Below are 16,217 nucleotides of genomic sequence, written 5' to 3'. Positions count from 1 at the left end.
GTATATGGAGGTTCCCAGGCTAGAGGTCGAATCAGCGCTGCAGCTGCTGGTCACAGCCACAGCCACAGCCACAGCAGATCCGAGCCATGTCTTCGACCTACACCACAGCTCATGGCAACGCTGGATCTTTAACCCACTGATCGGGGCCAGGGATCAAACCTGAATACTCATGGATAACAGTTGGGTCCATAACCCGCTGAGCCACAATGGGATCTCCGGATATCCTCTTTCTCTCTCTTTTCTGGCTTTTTTGTTTGCTGTTTCCCCCTCCCTTAACATCATCCCACATTACTGAGCAAAAGTTTATTCATTTTTGTGAAGATATCACATTATTTTGATGTAACAAATTCCAACTAATCTTCAGTGCTGGCCTTAATATTTGCTAACATTTATTGCTTCATGTGTTCTTAAACCATACCATACTCTCTCACTGAAACTGCAGAAACTAGGAATAATTTTTCCAAGGCCTCAAAAAAATGAAAAGCACAGCCAGTAACAGGTCCACAGACCACACTTTGTGTAGCATGGTACTAAAGCATGGAGTTTCATCCTAATGACACCATCTCTGTCTCTTCGGCTCATTATTTTCACCAACACTCGGGCTTACATATTTGTTCAAGTTTCTGCTTTTTCAGACAGCTAAGGATGTATATGACTATATAGGTAATACTACGACTGTTTGATAGTGAACATTACTGTTTAAGTTGAAGACTACCACACCCCATGAAATGCTTTTGATTAAAAAACAACGAATATTGAACAACTACATTTTTAGTCTTTTAGAGTGAGATAAGGCACTGAAATAATTTTATCTTATTTTAAAATAAGGTAGCTTGATTCATGCAAATTAAGATTTTCTTTTTTTTTGTCTTTTTGCCTTTTCTAAGGCCGCTCCCTCAGCATATGCAGATTCCCAGGCTAGGGGTCCAATCGGAGCTGTAGCTGCCGGCCTACACCACAGCTCATGGCAACGCCAGATCCTTAACCCACTGAGCAAGGCCAGAGACAGAACCCGAAACCTCATGGTTCCTAGTCGGATTCTTTAACCACTGCGTCACGACAGGAACTCCAAGAAAACATTTTCTTTCCTAAGCATTCTAAGTATAATTCTATAGGTCTTAATTCTGACAGTTACTTACTAAAACTTTTTCTCCTTTTAGGGAACGGAAAGCCGTTAACAAATCAAGGTGTTCATTCTTATTTTAAACTAACATTCTCAAAAATCAGACTGGGATGCGGAAAAAAAAAAAAAAAGCGACAAGATTAAATGACTCCTGTTCTTAAAGACTCCATAGCCTAAAAAGAGAGACAAATACGTAAATAATCTCTACAGGCTTTCAGGTTACAGTAGTGTCCAAAAAGAGAGTGGTCACAGGGGAGAAATACCAGGAGCATGGTATAATGAAAGTCAAAGGAAGAATGCATTTCAGAAACTAGATTCATTTCCAGCAAAATTTGTTTTCCATAGAAAACAAAAACAAAGCGAATGCAGGAACTCTGAAATACAAGGATTAGAGATGGATTTCACTTTGGGGTTTTCTACCAAACCCAAGGAGGGGCAAGACCAAAAAGTAAGGAATCTCTCAAAAGACCTACATAAAACCATGACCCCTCAGAGCAATGGAGAATAAGATAAAGGGCACAGAAGGAAACAGCAATGAAATGTGCCTGTTTGGAACTTGGCAATGGGCAGAGGAAGAGTCTCCCATGAAATATCATAATCTCAAGAAGACACTCACAGGGTCCAGAACCAGAATTCCTGCTGAGAACTCTAGACAAGAATTAAACCAAGTGGTCAAGGAAGTAATGCCCCAGGGAACTGGCAGAAACAAAAGAGAATCTTTGGGGAGTACAAGTTCTATCCACCAAGGCAACAATTTCTCTTTTCAGAATCTAGAAAGACTAGAATTTAAAAAGGAATAAAGAAAAAAGGAGAAATTACTCAGAAATAAAAATCTATCTTCCAAGGTGGAAAAGCACCAGATCTGCAATTACTTTATGTTCTTATAGCATTTATATAATTGTGAGCAACACTAAGGCAGAGATTACGTTATTTTTACCTCTGTAATCCTAGCATTCAAAACCATGCCTGACATCTAATGTTTTTCCTCAATAAGTGTATTTAAAAAAATTGCTAAGGATGTTGACTGCATCACTGTACACAAAACCCAAAAACAATATATGTGTCTATCAATAACCATACAAATTAAGTAAGATTACAAAACCATATGGACTTCTGTGTACTAACAACAGCAGAACCCAAACACACACTGAAATGAAAAAACAAAAACAAAAACAGCCTTCAAAAATACATGGAGTTCCCCCTGTGGTACAATGGGTTAAGAATCAGACTGCTGTGACTTGGGTCACTGTGGAGGCAAGGGTTCAATCCCCAGCCCAGTGCAATGGGTTGAAAATCTGGCACGTGAGGCACTGCAGCATACGCAGGAGAGATCATAGGTTGCAGCTATGGCTCGGATTCACTTACTGGCCTGGGAATTTCTATATGCTACAGGTGCAGCCAAAAAAGAAAAAAAAAATTAAGGGCTCAATGGGAGAAGAAAACATGTCTACATAAAAACATGAATACAAATGTTCAAAGTGGCATTAATCATAACTGACAAAAAATAGAAGCTACCCAATGCCATTAGCTGATAGGTAAACAAAATCTGTTGTATTCATACAACAAAATGTTTATCTGGCTATAAAAAAAGAACGAATTACTGATACATGCAGCAATATGGATGAATTGCAGGAACATTAAGGTAAGCAAGAAATCAGTCACAGAAGACTACATATAGCATGATACCATTTGAATGAAATACCCAGAAGACACAAATCTATAGATATAGAAAGTTGGAGTTCCCACTGTGGCACATTGGAAACAATATGACTAGTATCCATGAGGATGTGGGTTGGATCCCTGGCCTCGCTCAGTGGGTTAAGGATCTGGCATTGCCGTGACCTGTGGTGTAGGTCCCAGACACATGGCTGTGGTGTAGGCCGGCAGCTGTAGCTCCAATTCGACCCCTAGCCTGGGAACTTCCATATGTCACAGGTGCAGCCCTAAAAGCAAAAAAAAAAGTTTCCCTGCATTATTGAAGACTTCTATAAAAAGTACAAACAAAACAAAACATTGTTTCCACTCTCTTTTTTTTAAATTGAAGTATAATTGATGTACAATATTAACTAAGGTATGGGTGTAAAATGATTCACAATTTAAAAAATTACACTCCATTTACATTTATTATAAATACTGGCTATTCCCTGTGTTGTACAACATATCCTTGTAGGGTTTTTGTTTGTTTGTTTGTTTGTTTTTGGTCTTTTTAGGGCTGCACTTGCGACATATGGAAGTTCCCAGGCTAGAGGTTGAATTAGAGCTGCAGCTGCTGGCCTATGCCACAGCCACAGCAAGTTGGGATCTGAGCTGTGTCTGCAACCTACACCACAGCTCACATTAACACTGGGTCCTTAACCCGCTGGGTGAGGCCAGGGATCGAACCCACATCCTCATGGATACTAGCTGGACTGTTTCCGATGTGCCATGACGGGAACTCCCCTTGTAGCTTATTTTATATATAGCAGTTTGCACCTCTTGGAGTTCCCGTCATGGCGCAGCAAAAACTAATCTGACTAGAAACCATGACGTTGCAGGTTCGGTTCCTGGTCTCACTCAGTGGATTAAGGATCCAACATTGCTGTGAGCTGTGGTGTAGGTTGAAGATATGGCTTGGATCCTGCGTTGCTGTGCATGTGGTGCAGGCCAGCAGCTGTAGCTCCAATTCGACCCCTAGCATGGGAACTTCCATATGCTATGGGTACAGCCCTAAAAAGCAAAAGAACAAAAAATAGTTTGCACCTCAATTCTATACCTCTATCTCGCCCCTCCTCCCTTTCCTCTCTTCACTGGTAACTACTGGTTTGTTCTTTACATCTGTGAGTCTAAGCCTTTTTTTATATTTTGGATTTGGAATAAAAATCATTAGCCCCAAATGTCTAATATAGAAGATTAAAACAAGACAGAACCAAAATACAGGGAAATCAACACATAAACTGGGAGGCAGATGACTGGAGAAGTATTCTATGGTTATTTTACCTTTTGAGAAGGGTGCAAACATACTGATTAAACTTAGGTTTTGAATACTATGCATGTTAAATTAGTATCATAATGCCTACAAGTCAATTATAAAACAACAGAACAGAAAAACTGGCAAGAGACCACAACACACAATTCACAGAAAGAATCCTAATGATTAAGAAATAGGAGTTCCCGTCGTGGCGCAGTGGTTAACGAATCCGACTAGGAACCATTGTGGGTTCGGTCCCTGCCCTTGCTCAGTGGGTTAACGATCCGGCGTTGCCGTGAGCTGTGGTGTAGGTTGCAGACGCGGCTCGGATCCCGAGTTGCTGTGGCTCTGGCGTAGGCCGGTGGCTACAGCTCTGATTCAACCCCTAGCCTGGGAACCTCCATATGCTGCGGGAGTGGCCCAAGAAATAGCAACAACAACAACAACAACAACAAAAAAAGACCAAAAAAAAAAAGAAATATATGAAAAAGGAATCAACCTCACTGGGCAACAGAAAACTGCAAATTGAAGACATATTACAATAGTAACATATGTCTATCAAATAGCTTACTTTTTTTTTTTTTTTTAATGGCAGCACGTATGGCAATGCTGGATCCTTTAACCCTCTGTTCTGGGCCAGGGATTGAACCCGCACCTTCACAGTGACCTGAGCTGCTGCAGTTGGATCCTTAACCCACTGTGCCACAGTGGGAATTCCCCCAAATAGCTAACACTTTTTAAAACAACTGACAAGACCAAAGGGGTAAGTACATATGTTCAGGAAATGGAACTCTCATACATAGTTGTTGAAATATACATTTGCAAATCATTTGATGCTTTTATTTATTTTCTATTTAATTTTTAATGATTTTTATTTTTTCCCATCATATGTTTTGATGCTTTTTTTTTAAACCTGAATGTAAACATATGCTCTGACCCAGCAATTCCATTCCAAGATATATACTCAAGAGGCATATGCTCAACAAAACACAGGCACAAGGATGTTTATAGGAGCATTTTTCATGATAGGACCAAACTAGAAATAACTCAAATGCCTATCAAAGCAAATATTTATGAGAAGAATCAAAAAAAGAGGGAGGGGACAGATAACTGATAAAGTATCTCTGAGAAGATGTTTGGAATTAGACTGTCTTTTTTACAAAGGAATTTTCTTCTCAATGGTAAATACTATATATATATAAAGGAAAAAAGATAGAAATCAGAGTATTTAGGAGTCCCCACTGTGGTGCAGTGGGTTAAGAATCCAACCGCAGTGGCTCAGGTTGCTGCAGAGGCTCCAATTCGATCCCCGGCCCAGTGCAGTGGATCTGGCATTGCCCAGCTGTGGCTCAGATTCAACTTCTGGCCCAGAAACTTCCCTGTGTTGTGGGGGAGGGAGGGAGGGAGAAACCACAATATTTAAAAAATAAAATAACCCCTTAACCCAACCATCTGATCATCTTCTCAGGGTGGTGATTTTTCTCTTTATTAATTTGTAATTTTCTAACATTTCAACGAACATAAATTTTTTTTTTGGCTTTTTAGGACCACACCTGAGGCATATGGAGGTTCCCTGGGTAGGGGTCAAACTGGAGCTATAGCTGCTGGCCTATGCTACCGCCACAGCCATACCAGATCCAAGCCACATTTACAATGTACACTACAGCTCACGGCAATGCCGGATCCTTAACCCACTGAGCAAGGCCAGGGATCAAACCCGAGTCCTCATGGATAGATACTAGCTGGGCTTGTTATCACTGAGCCACAACAGGAACTTAAGATAAATTACTTTAGTAAAAAAGAATGGGGAGTTCCCGTCGTGGCGCAGTGGTTAACGAATCCGACTAGGAACCATGAGGTTGCGGGTTCGGTCCCTGCCCTTGCTCAGTGGGTTAACGATCCGGCGTTGCCGTGAGCTGTGGTGTAGGTTGCAGACGCAGCTCGGATCCTGCGTTGCTCTGGCTCTGGCGTAGGCCGGTGGCTACAGCTCCGATTCAACCCCTAGCCTGGGAACCTCCATATGCCTCGAGAGCGGCCGAGGAAATAGCAACAACAACAACAACAACAACAACAAAATAAAAAAAAAAAAAAAGAATGATAACTGAAAAATAATATGGCAGACGTATTAGAAAAGTTAAGACAGGATGAAAGCCAGGAAGACAGACTGAAAACTACTAGAAAAATAAAGAGTTGAGCTATTACTAGTGAACAATCAGAGATATACAATAGACTGGATTTAGTGGTAAATAGATAGGGGGAGGGAGAAAGAGAATAACGAGGATGACTCTGGGATGTTAGTTTGAGTGATGGTGCAACTACTACTCTGAAACAAATACCGCAGTAGGAACAAGTAGAGGTGGCCAAGTCTCTGCCAATGTGGGGCTAGAGGCAGCTGAGACTAAATTCAGTTTTGGACCGTTGGAGTTCAAGCTTCCTGTGAACATTCAGTCAACACACAAAAATAACTGAATCAATCAGAGCTGAAGCATGGCTGCTCCTTCTAAATTAAGCTCTTTAGGATTGGTAGGTATGCTCTTTACCAGAAACCCAATGGGCACTTCATGCATACTTGAAACCAGAAGACAATGAGTCTATCACTCAAAAATTAAACCCGAATTTCTCAGGCTAGTTCAGAAGATATCTGTCTGGTGTTTTGGAAATTAACACTCCGAATAAAATATTTAAGTTCCCCAGAAACCTTGACTCTGAATGAAATAAAATACAGCTGAGTCTATTGTTCTCCTCTTGTGATCACTACATTTCATGCTGTAGGTGAAAAGCAGTAATTAGCATTAAGCCTGATAGAGTTGAGGTCTCATTTTATTTTACTTTATTTTTTTGTCTTTTTAGGGCCACACCCGCAGCATGTGAAAGTTCCCAGGCTAGGAGTTAAACTGGAGCTGCAGCTGCCGGCCTACGCCATGGCCATAGCTAAGCCAGATCCAAGCCACATCTGCGACCTACACCACAGCTCATGGCCATGGCAGATCCTTAACCCACTGAGCTGAGGTCTCATTTTAGCTTGCCTCTTCTGACTTTGGAAAAATACTTAAACATGTTGCTTTTTTTTCCCCTTGTAAAGGTACAATTCAAAAAATTTTACCTTCTAGATTTGGTTATGCAGGGATACTCCAGAGGCTTTGTTAAGTATTAATAAAAGTATTCAGGCAAATAAAATGTCGCAAAGCATGAAAACATGCTATGTCACGGAAAATGTAGATTAGAGCCAGGGTTTGGCACGTATCAAGCCTTAAGTAAATAAGAGTGGAAAGTTTGGTTTGACCTACAAATCAAAAGACAAGAGACAAGAATTAGGATTTAGGAGTTCCCAATGAGGCTCAGTGGGTTAAGAACCTGACAGAGTATCTGTGAGGATGCAGGTTCAATCCCTGGCCTCAATCAGTGGGCTGAGGGTCCAGCATTGCCACAAGCTGCAGCATAGGTTCGGATCTGGTATTGCCATGACTGTGGCTGTGGCCTCAGCTGCAGCTGCAGCTCAGATTTGACCCCTAGCCTCAGAATTTCCATATGCTGCAGGTGCTGCCCTAAAAAGGAAAAAAAAAAAAGAGAGAGAGAGACCAGTTATTTCTGGGCCCTTAAACACCACATCCCTTACCCTGCATGATGGCTCAAAGATCTGGCATTGCCACAAGCTGAGGATGTAGACCTGCAGCTGCCACTCCAATGTGACCCCTGGCCTGGAAACCTCCACATGCCACAGGTGCAACTGTAACAAAAAAAAAAAAAAAAAGAGGATTTAGGGTAATAGGATTTATCACTTAATTGTTAAAAATGTAAGCAAAATTCAAGCCTTAAGAGTACAAGCACTGTTGGCACAAATGAACCTATCTACAGAAAAAAAACAAACTCATGGACATGGAGAACAGACTTGTGGTTGCTGAGGGGGGAGGGACTGGGAGTCTGGGAAATTTAAAGATATTTTGAAGTTTAAAGTTCAAATAATCACACTAAGGTAGTATTAAAATTCATAAATGGAAATAAACAAAAAAAAATAAGATGCAAAGTAAAAATAAGACATCCTAAAATTATACATTTACCCTAACCAACCTTATCAGAAAGTAAATGAAAATATGTATCAGCTTGTTTGGGGGCAGTATTTTTAAATAAGTTCAGCTTTTCCCTCAGCTGAAATCTATAAAAATTGTCCCAAATATTCTCCAAAATTCATTAATGAAAAGCTTCCTACTAAGCAAAAATGCTAACTATGCAAACTGCCAACTTGTTTCCCCATTTTTAGCCAATAGCTAAAAAAATAAATAAATAATAATCATCCTGTCCCTAGAGTCAATCTCTGGTCCTTAACTCCCAGAGAAAGAAGATTCTGACCCCTTCTCAAAATCCTCCCACCTCCCTCTGGAACTCATGCCTTATCAACTCATCCAGGATACTGCTCTCAGAGCTAATAATTCGGTTTCTAGTAACTTCGACCTTCCCCAGTCCATAATCTCTTCCCTTCGGTCATCAACTGGATCTCTCCTAGCTTTAAAACAGTCATCATTTACCTTATCTCTGTCCATTCCTTCCTTCCCTTCCACTGTCCAACTCGGTGAATTCAGTCAACACCCACCGCCTCTACTTCCCCTCAAACACAAACTCGAGTGCCAATCCCTGCAAGCTTCCTGGAGCTCAATGCCACATGTTATTAAACCTCCTAGATGTCTTCCTTCACAGACTTACTGCTTACAGTCTTTCACGTGAAGAGCTTTCCCCCTTCGAGTCTGCTGTCAAACTTGGCTCTCTTCCGATTTCTGCTATAGCTCTGACATTTCATTGCTGGGCCCTCATCTGCAGGCACCACCAGAGCAAAGGTCCTTAGCATCTCTGGTGAGCACTTTTACAACTTTCAATCACCACCATCAAGGATTTCAAGAGCTGGAAAACACTGATGCTACAACTTAGTGACAGCATTCTTGAAAACTTAACCAAAAGAATAACGTAAAACCGGGGATGGGAAGGAGAAGGAGGAGCACACATGCAGCTTCCAAAGATAAAAAAAGTGGAAACAACAGATCATGACATACTGTTAGAACAAATATTAAAGCTCAACTCTCTATAACAAAAGGCAGCTTCCACAGCTTTTATCTTTTAAATTTTATGACAAAAAGATTTTATAAGATTCTTTTAAGCTGTGAAATTAGATGGATCTTAGTTATATAGAACTATCCTTCTTGTAGATTTAGTCTCAAAGGAACATACATCTGATTATTTATAATTTACTGAGCATTATCATTAGAACAAATATGTACTTTAAAAATATAGTGCATTTTTTTTTCTTTACGGCCACACCTGCAGCACATGGAAGTTCCTGGGCCAGGGGCAATTTTGAGCTGCAGCTGTGACTTACGCCACAGCTGCTGCAACGCCAGATCCTTTAACCCAATGTGCCAGGTGAAGGATTAAACCTGTGCCTCTGCAGTGACCCAAACGGCTGTAGTCAGTCTTAACCCACTGGTGCCACAGCAGGAACTCCTAAAAATATAGTGCATTCCTACAGTAAATTTTACTCTTCTAAGTTACATTTTTCAGTGAACATGAAATCTAGTTTTGCAATGGAACTCATTTTGGATAAATAATATTAGTACTACAGATAATTTGAGAACATTTCTATTCTGTCAGGTAGAGTTATCTGAAAAGTATGAATTACAATTATTTTAAATTAGGAAGGGCATTTCTCCAATGAAGGGAGGGCCTTCAGGTACACCTGAAGTATCATAAATCTAGGCAAGTTACCTAACCTCAGAGTTCATTTTCTCATTAAAAAAAAAAAAAAAAAAAAAGATTAGAGTTCCCGTCATGGCACATGGGAAAGGAATCCGACTAGGAACCATGAGGTTGCGGGTTTGATCCCTGGCCTCACTCAGTGAGTTAAGGATCTGGCGCTGCCATGAGCTGTCACAGACGTGGTTCAGATCTGGCATTGCTGTGGCTGTAGTGTAGGCTAGCAAGTGTAGCTCCGATTCCACCCCTAGCCTGGGAACCTCCATATGCCGCGAGTGCGGCCCCAAAAAGCAAAAAAAAAAAAGATTAAATGACGTCTAAAGTTCCCTTAGTTCAAAAGTTCCAGAACCCATGTTATTCTACTTAGTTTTCAAAAGCTAAAGCTTCCTCCACATACTGTTCAGTCTAATTCAGTCATATATACCTATAATTTACAAGTGATACACATATTCTCATTACAGCTGTAGGTACTTCTCAATATTATAAATCTTGTGATAGTATAGTGTTTTCATAGTAGTGTTATTTATATATATTCACATCCCTAGATAACTATAATGGTTTAAAATATGTTCCAAAAACTAAATATATATTTTTAGTACAAACTTTTTTCATTAACCAAATAAACACATTAGCCCTAGAAAACCAAAAATGTTCTTAACTTGTTATCATTATCATATCTTACCTAAAGCAAATAATTTTTTTTCCTTTTTTTTTTTCTTTTTAGGGCCACATTTGCGGCATATGGAAGTTCCCAGGCTAGGGGTCCAACTGGAGCTACAGCAGCTGGCCTACACCACAGCAACACCTGATCCAAGCTGAGTCTCGACCTACACCACAGCTCTTGGCAACGCCAGATCCCCGACCCACCCATCGAGGCCAGGGATCAAACCCGCATCCTCATAGACACTAGAAGGATTCGTTTCTGCTGCACCACGACTGGAACTCCTAAACTGCCATTTTTAATTAAAAATGTTGTGGGAAAAGCTATTCTGCATAAACAATTTTCCTCCTCCCCTTGTTCCCCTTACCTACTTAAACACACACAAAACATTACATCCCTATGCATTTCTTCCCCCTCCCTTTTTTTTGGCCACCCCTCACCCCATGGAGGTCCTGGGCCAGGGATCAGATCCAAGCCACAGCTGTGACCTACAGTGGGGCTGTAGCAATGCCAGATCCTTAACCATTGTGCTGGGCTAGGAATGAACCTGTGCCCTGGTGCTGCAGAGATGCTGCCGATCCCACTGTGCTACAGTGGGGGCTCCACAAAGAGAATTTCTATTGGCACAAATAAAATCTTAAAAAGAACCACTAAACTTAACATTACATGTCAGTTACCTTATCAAAATGAAATACCCATTTAATGAAAAGACAGCTTGGGCAATTTTTTGTTACAGTGAAAGTACACAGCAGTGTGTTTTCCTCCTTCATTTGATCAGTTATGCTATGTGATTTTAGGGATTTACTCCATCAATATTTTCTCTTGATAAAGCAGGTGGAAACTTTTTAACACTAGTTACACTCATTAGCTTTAGAAAGTAAGAAAAAAGGATCATACTTAATGCTGACAGGAAGATGTTTTAACATGAATGGAGCAATATGCTTAAGGACTGGATGGCAGACTACCTCATACATATAGAACTAACCAAAATAAAAGTACTATTTTCTTTTCAGAAGTTTTTTTGGGTTTTTTTTGTTTGTTTGTTTATCTTTTTGCCATTTCTTAGGTCGCTCCCATGGCATATGGAGATTCCCAGGCTAGGGGTCGAATCGGAGCTGTAGCCACTGGCCTACGCCAGAGCCACAGCAACACAGGATCCGAGCCGTCTGCAATCGACACCACAGCTCACGGCAACAACGGATCCTTAACCCACTGAGTGAGGCCAGGGATGGAACCCACAACGTCATGGTTCGTAGTCGGATTTGTTAACCACTGAGCCACGACGGGAACTCCCAGAGGTTTAAATGTATGTTTTATAGAAGACAATATGTTATAAAAGGCTACAAAAGTATAAGGACATTGTTTTAGGGAGTTCCAATTGTGGCTCAGTGGTTAACGAATCTGACTAGGAACCATGAGGTTGCGGGTTCGATCCCTGGCCTCACTCAGTGGGTTAAGGATCCAGCATTGCCGTGAGCTGTGATGTAGGTCACAGACATGGTTTGGATCTGGCATTGCTGTGGCTGTGGCGTAAGCTGGCGGCTATAGCTCCAATTAGACCCCTAGCCTGGGGACCTCTATATGCCTTGGGTGCAGCCCTGGAAAAGACACACACACACACAAAAAAAAAAGACAATAAAGACATTGTTTTAAACAAAGATCAAATTCAAATCTCTAAATCCTCTTAAACACAATTGTTGTTTACAAATTTACACATATTTGGGTCTCAGTTGTCAAAAAGACAGTATGATTCTGAGATTCTCAGAAACAGTACTTTTAGTACGTCCTTTCACTCCATGCAAATTCATAAGTTATCAGAAGTCAACAACTTCTTTGACATTGATATGTAAAATTTCTAGGGGAGTTCCCGTCATGGCTCAGTGGTTGATGAATTCGACTAGCAATCATGAGGTTGAGGGTTCCATCCCTGTCCTTGCTCAGTGGGTTAAGGATCCAGCAGCATTGCCCTGAGCTGTGGTGTAGGTTGCAGACGTGGCTCAGATCCCACGTTGCTGTGGCTCTGGCGTAGGCCGGCAGCTACAGCTCCAATTCAACCCCTAGCCTGGGAACCTCCATATGCCGCGGGTGCGGCCCAAGAAATGGCAAAAAAAAAAAAAAAAAAAGACCAAAAAAAGGCAAAAACAAAAAATAAATTAAAAAAAATAAAATTTCTAGAAATATAAGGCCATTATGACTTAAAAATAACTCTAACAACTAGGTTTCTTTTGGGGGAGGCAACACAAAACTCAGTCTACTGAAAAATATAAACCTAAAGAAAACCTGAGAGTTCCCTGGCAGTCTAGTGGTTAGAATATAGTGTTTTCACTTCTGCAACCCAAGTTCAATCCCTCATCTAGGAACCGAGATCCCACATCGAGCTGCTATACACCATAGCCAAAAACAAAAAACAAAACAAAACAAACAAAAAAAAAAAAAAAACAAGAGAGAGGAGTTCCCGTCGTGGTGCAGTGGTTAACGAATCCGACTAGGAACCATGAGGTTGCAGGTTCGGTCCCTGCCCTTGCTCAGTGGGTTAACGATCCGGCGTTGCCGTGAGCTGTGGTGTAGGTCACAGACGCGGCTCGGATCCTACATTGCTGTGGCTCTGGCGTAAGCCGGTGGCTACAGCTCCGATTCGACCCCTAGCCTGGGAACCTCCATATGCTGCAGGAGCAGCCCAATAAATAGCAAAAAGACAAAAAAAAACAAGAGAGAAAGAACATAAAATGTATTTATACCAAGTTCCATTCTAACAAGGAATGGAAAAATATGAAAGTATAAATGATCTTTAAAATCAATTTTGGCATGCTTTGCTGTCAGTTTTAAGAACTTACTGGAGTTCCCTGGTGGCCTAGCAGGTTAAGGCATTATCCCTGCATGGTATGAGTTTGATCCCTGGCCCAGGAACTTCTGAATGCTGTGGGCATAGCAAAAAAAAAAAAAAAAATTCAATTTACCTTTCAATTTTTTGCAATTACAAAAAAATGAGAGCTGCTGAATTTTAAAAATGTAGTCTTCTAATTTTTGCCCATTTATGAGGACCTAAAATAAGATAGTAAAAAAAATTAATGTATCTTAAAAAGAAAAATCTGGTTTCAGTCAGAACCAGATACAACAGTCAATTTTAGAATAGGTGCTGAAAAAAACAGGAAGAAGTGTTCACACTGCCTTTGCTATTTAGTCTTTAGGATCACAGATAATTCTTTCCAAGTCATCATCATTAAATGTCTTTGCTTTCCCCAGTACCTCATCACTATGGGGCTTGCAAGAACTGAGCCAAATTCTATATCCTTGTAGGAGTTGTTTTGTGGTGATTTTTGTCTTGTCTTGTTTTGTTCTTGATAGAAGTATTACAAACCAATTTCTTCAATATACTTTAAGTTGAAAATATCTCAAGTAAAGCTCTGTCACTACTGTATACCAAGAACAAGTGGTACTGCTCATCGCTCAGTTCCACAAGGGTTAAGTTGTAAACCTCAGCAGCTGCCCTCTAGCAGTGCAACCTGAGAGGAATTTAGAGTGAAAAATAGGGTAAGGCATTTTTGCATCTTCCCATACACAGAAAAAGCACTAAAATCATTAACTTGAGATATCTGTTCTTTATGATTAGCAATAATCTTTTACTAAGATATATGCTTGACTGCATGTAGTTATGGCCAAAAACCCTATATAAAACTGGCTTTTCTCCTGCCTATCTGGAGCAGTTTGCTCAGAGCTGAGTGGCTATCTCCCAGACTATAGTCCTCAGCAAGACCTTGTAGAAAATTTAAACTCACAACTCTTGTGTGTCTTTAAGGCAACACTACGTTTAAGGGTAATAAAGCTTATGAGAAGCCCAGCACCAGACATCAAGAGATGTTCCGTCCTCTGCCACATCCAAAAGAACCACTCACAAACTCCCTACCAAAACACCCCACCCCATCCAACCTCATACCTCCTCTACCCACACGCATAAGCTGACAGCTCCACACATAGACACGTGAAAATAAAACATTTCCAAACACAAGTACAATTTCAGGAATGAGGAGAAGTATCCTGAGACACAAGAGTTCAGGAGAAAGCAACCACATAATTTTAGTCTTAATGAAGCAAGACCTAACATTATTTGCTGTCAAAGTAAGGGTTGTGGACTGGAAGCTTAAGAAAAAAACCTACCATCATAGAAAAAAAAAAGAATGAAATAATGCCATTTGCAGCAACATGGATGGACCTAGAGGTTATCATACTAAGTGAAGTAAGTCAGACAGACACAAATATATGCTATCATTTATATGTGGGGTCTAATTTTAAAAAGGATACAAAAGAACTTAATTAGAAAACAGAAACAAACTCATAGATTTCAAAATTAAATTTATAGTTACAGAAGGAGAAACTGTGGGGGGAGGGGGAGGAATAAGTTGGGGGGATGGGACTGTCATATACATATTCCTATGTGTAGAATAGATTAACTGGCAAGAACTTGCTGTATAACACAGGGAAATCTGCTCAATATTCTGTAATAACCTATAGGGAAAAAAAGAAGAGAGACATATATATATCTGATTCACTTTGCTAATACAACATTGTAAGTCAACTATACTGCAATAAAATTTTTAAAAATGACTGGCACTAGCATTATCTCCAAAGTGAAAGAATTACAAACCAAATTAATCTAACTGAAAGAGATGCATATAATTAACAGAAAATGAACACTAATTTTTTTTTTTTTTTTTTTTTTGCTTTTTAGGGCCGTATCTGGGACATGTGGAAGTTCCCTGGCTGGGGGTCAAATCAGAGCTGTAGCTATCAGCATACACCACAGCCATAGCAATGCAGGATCCAAGCCAATTTACCTGAGTTGCTGTTTATTTACTCAAAAAACACCTGAGTGCTTACTACTAGTAGCACACTGCACTCAGTGACTTAAAAATCCAAAAAAGATTGGGAGTTCCCATTGTGGCGCAGCAGAAACAAATCCGACTAGGATCCCTGAGGATAAGGGTTCGATCCCTGGCCCTGCTCAATGGGTTAAGAATCTGGCATTGCGGAGTTCCCGTCGTGGCGCAGTGGTTGACGAATCCAACTAGGAACCATGAGGTTGCAGGTTCAGTCCCTGGCCTTGCTCAGTGGGTTAACGATCCGGCGTTGCCGTGAGCTGTGGTGTAGGTTGCAGAGCGGCTCAGATCCTGCGTTGCTGTGGCTCTGGCGTAGGCCAGTGGCTACAGCTCCGATTCGACCCCTAGCCTGGGAATCTCCATATGCCGCGGAAGCGGCCCAAAGAAATAGCAAAAAGACAAAATAAATAAATATCCTGTGAACAGTAAAGCGGCCCAAAGAAATAGCAAAAAAAAAAAAAAAGAATCTGGCATTGCCTCAAGCTGTGGTGTAGGTTGCAGATGCAACTCAGATCTGGTGTTGCTGTGGCATAGACCGGCCGCTGTAGCTCTACTTCAACCCCTAGCCTGGGAACTTCCACATGCCACAGGTGTAGCCCAAAAAAACAAAAACAAACAAACAAACAAATCTAAAAAAAAAAGATAAACTGCCTTTATAATAAATACAAGGCAGAAGCGAAAAATCCTATGAAAAAGGTAGAAGATGCTATGAGGGCACACAAGTTAAGAAAAAGTGTATATGGCTGTGAGAACTGAGGCTAAGTTTGGTGGTTTCATGATGCCAGGTATAAAGCTTTAAAGAACTAATTGGGATTTTAAGTAAAATCTAAATTCAGAAAGACAGTACAAAGCATAGTATCACTAACTAGATAA

The 16,217-nt window shown here is 40.6% G+C and overlaps 1 protein-coding gene across 3 annotated transcripts in view; it reads right to left on the bottom strand.

Moving 5' to 3' along the window:
• UBE2W (ubiquitin conjugating enzyme E2 W) overlaps positions 1–16,217 on the bottom strand; it is an 83,238-nt gene that overhangs the window by 55,324 nt on the left and 11,697 nt on the right. Inside the window, exon 1 of one of the 3 annotated variants that reach the window (XM_047783737.1) lies at positions 7,174–7,295. The exons of the other annotated variants lie outside the window; for them this stretch is intronic. The gene's annotated coding sequence lies outside the window, so the exon portion shown is untranslated. Of the gene's footprint in view, positions 1–7,173; positions 7,296–16,217 lie in introns of those variants that run through there. 3 annotated transcript variants of the gene reach the window in all.

The sequence above is a fragment of the Phacochoerus africanus genome, chromosome 6, assembly GCF_016906955.1.
Source record: "Phacochoerus africanus isolate WHEZ1 chromosome 6, ROS_Pafr_v1, whole genome shotgun sequence".
NCBI classification, from domain to species: Eukaryota; Metazoa; Chordata; class Mammalia; order Artiodactyla; family Suidae; genus Phacochoerus; species Phacochoerus africanus.
The sequence above is the reverse complement of the archived record's forward strand: the minus strand, read 5'-3'. Positions and strand labels throughout refer to the sequence as shown.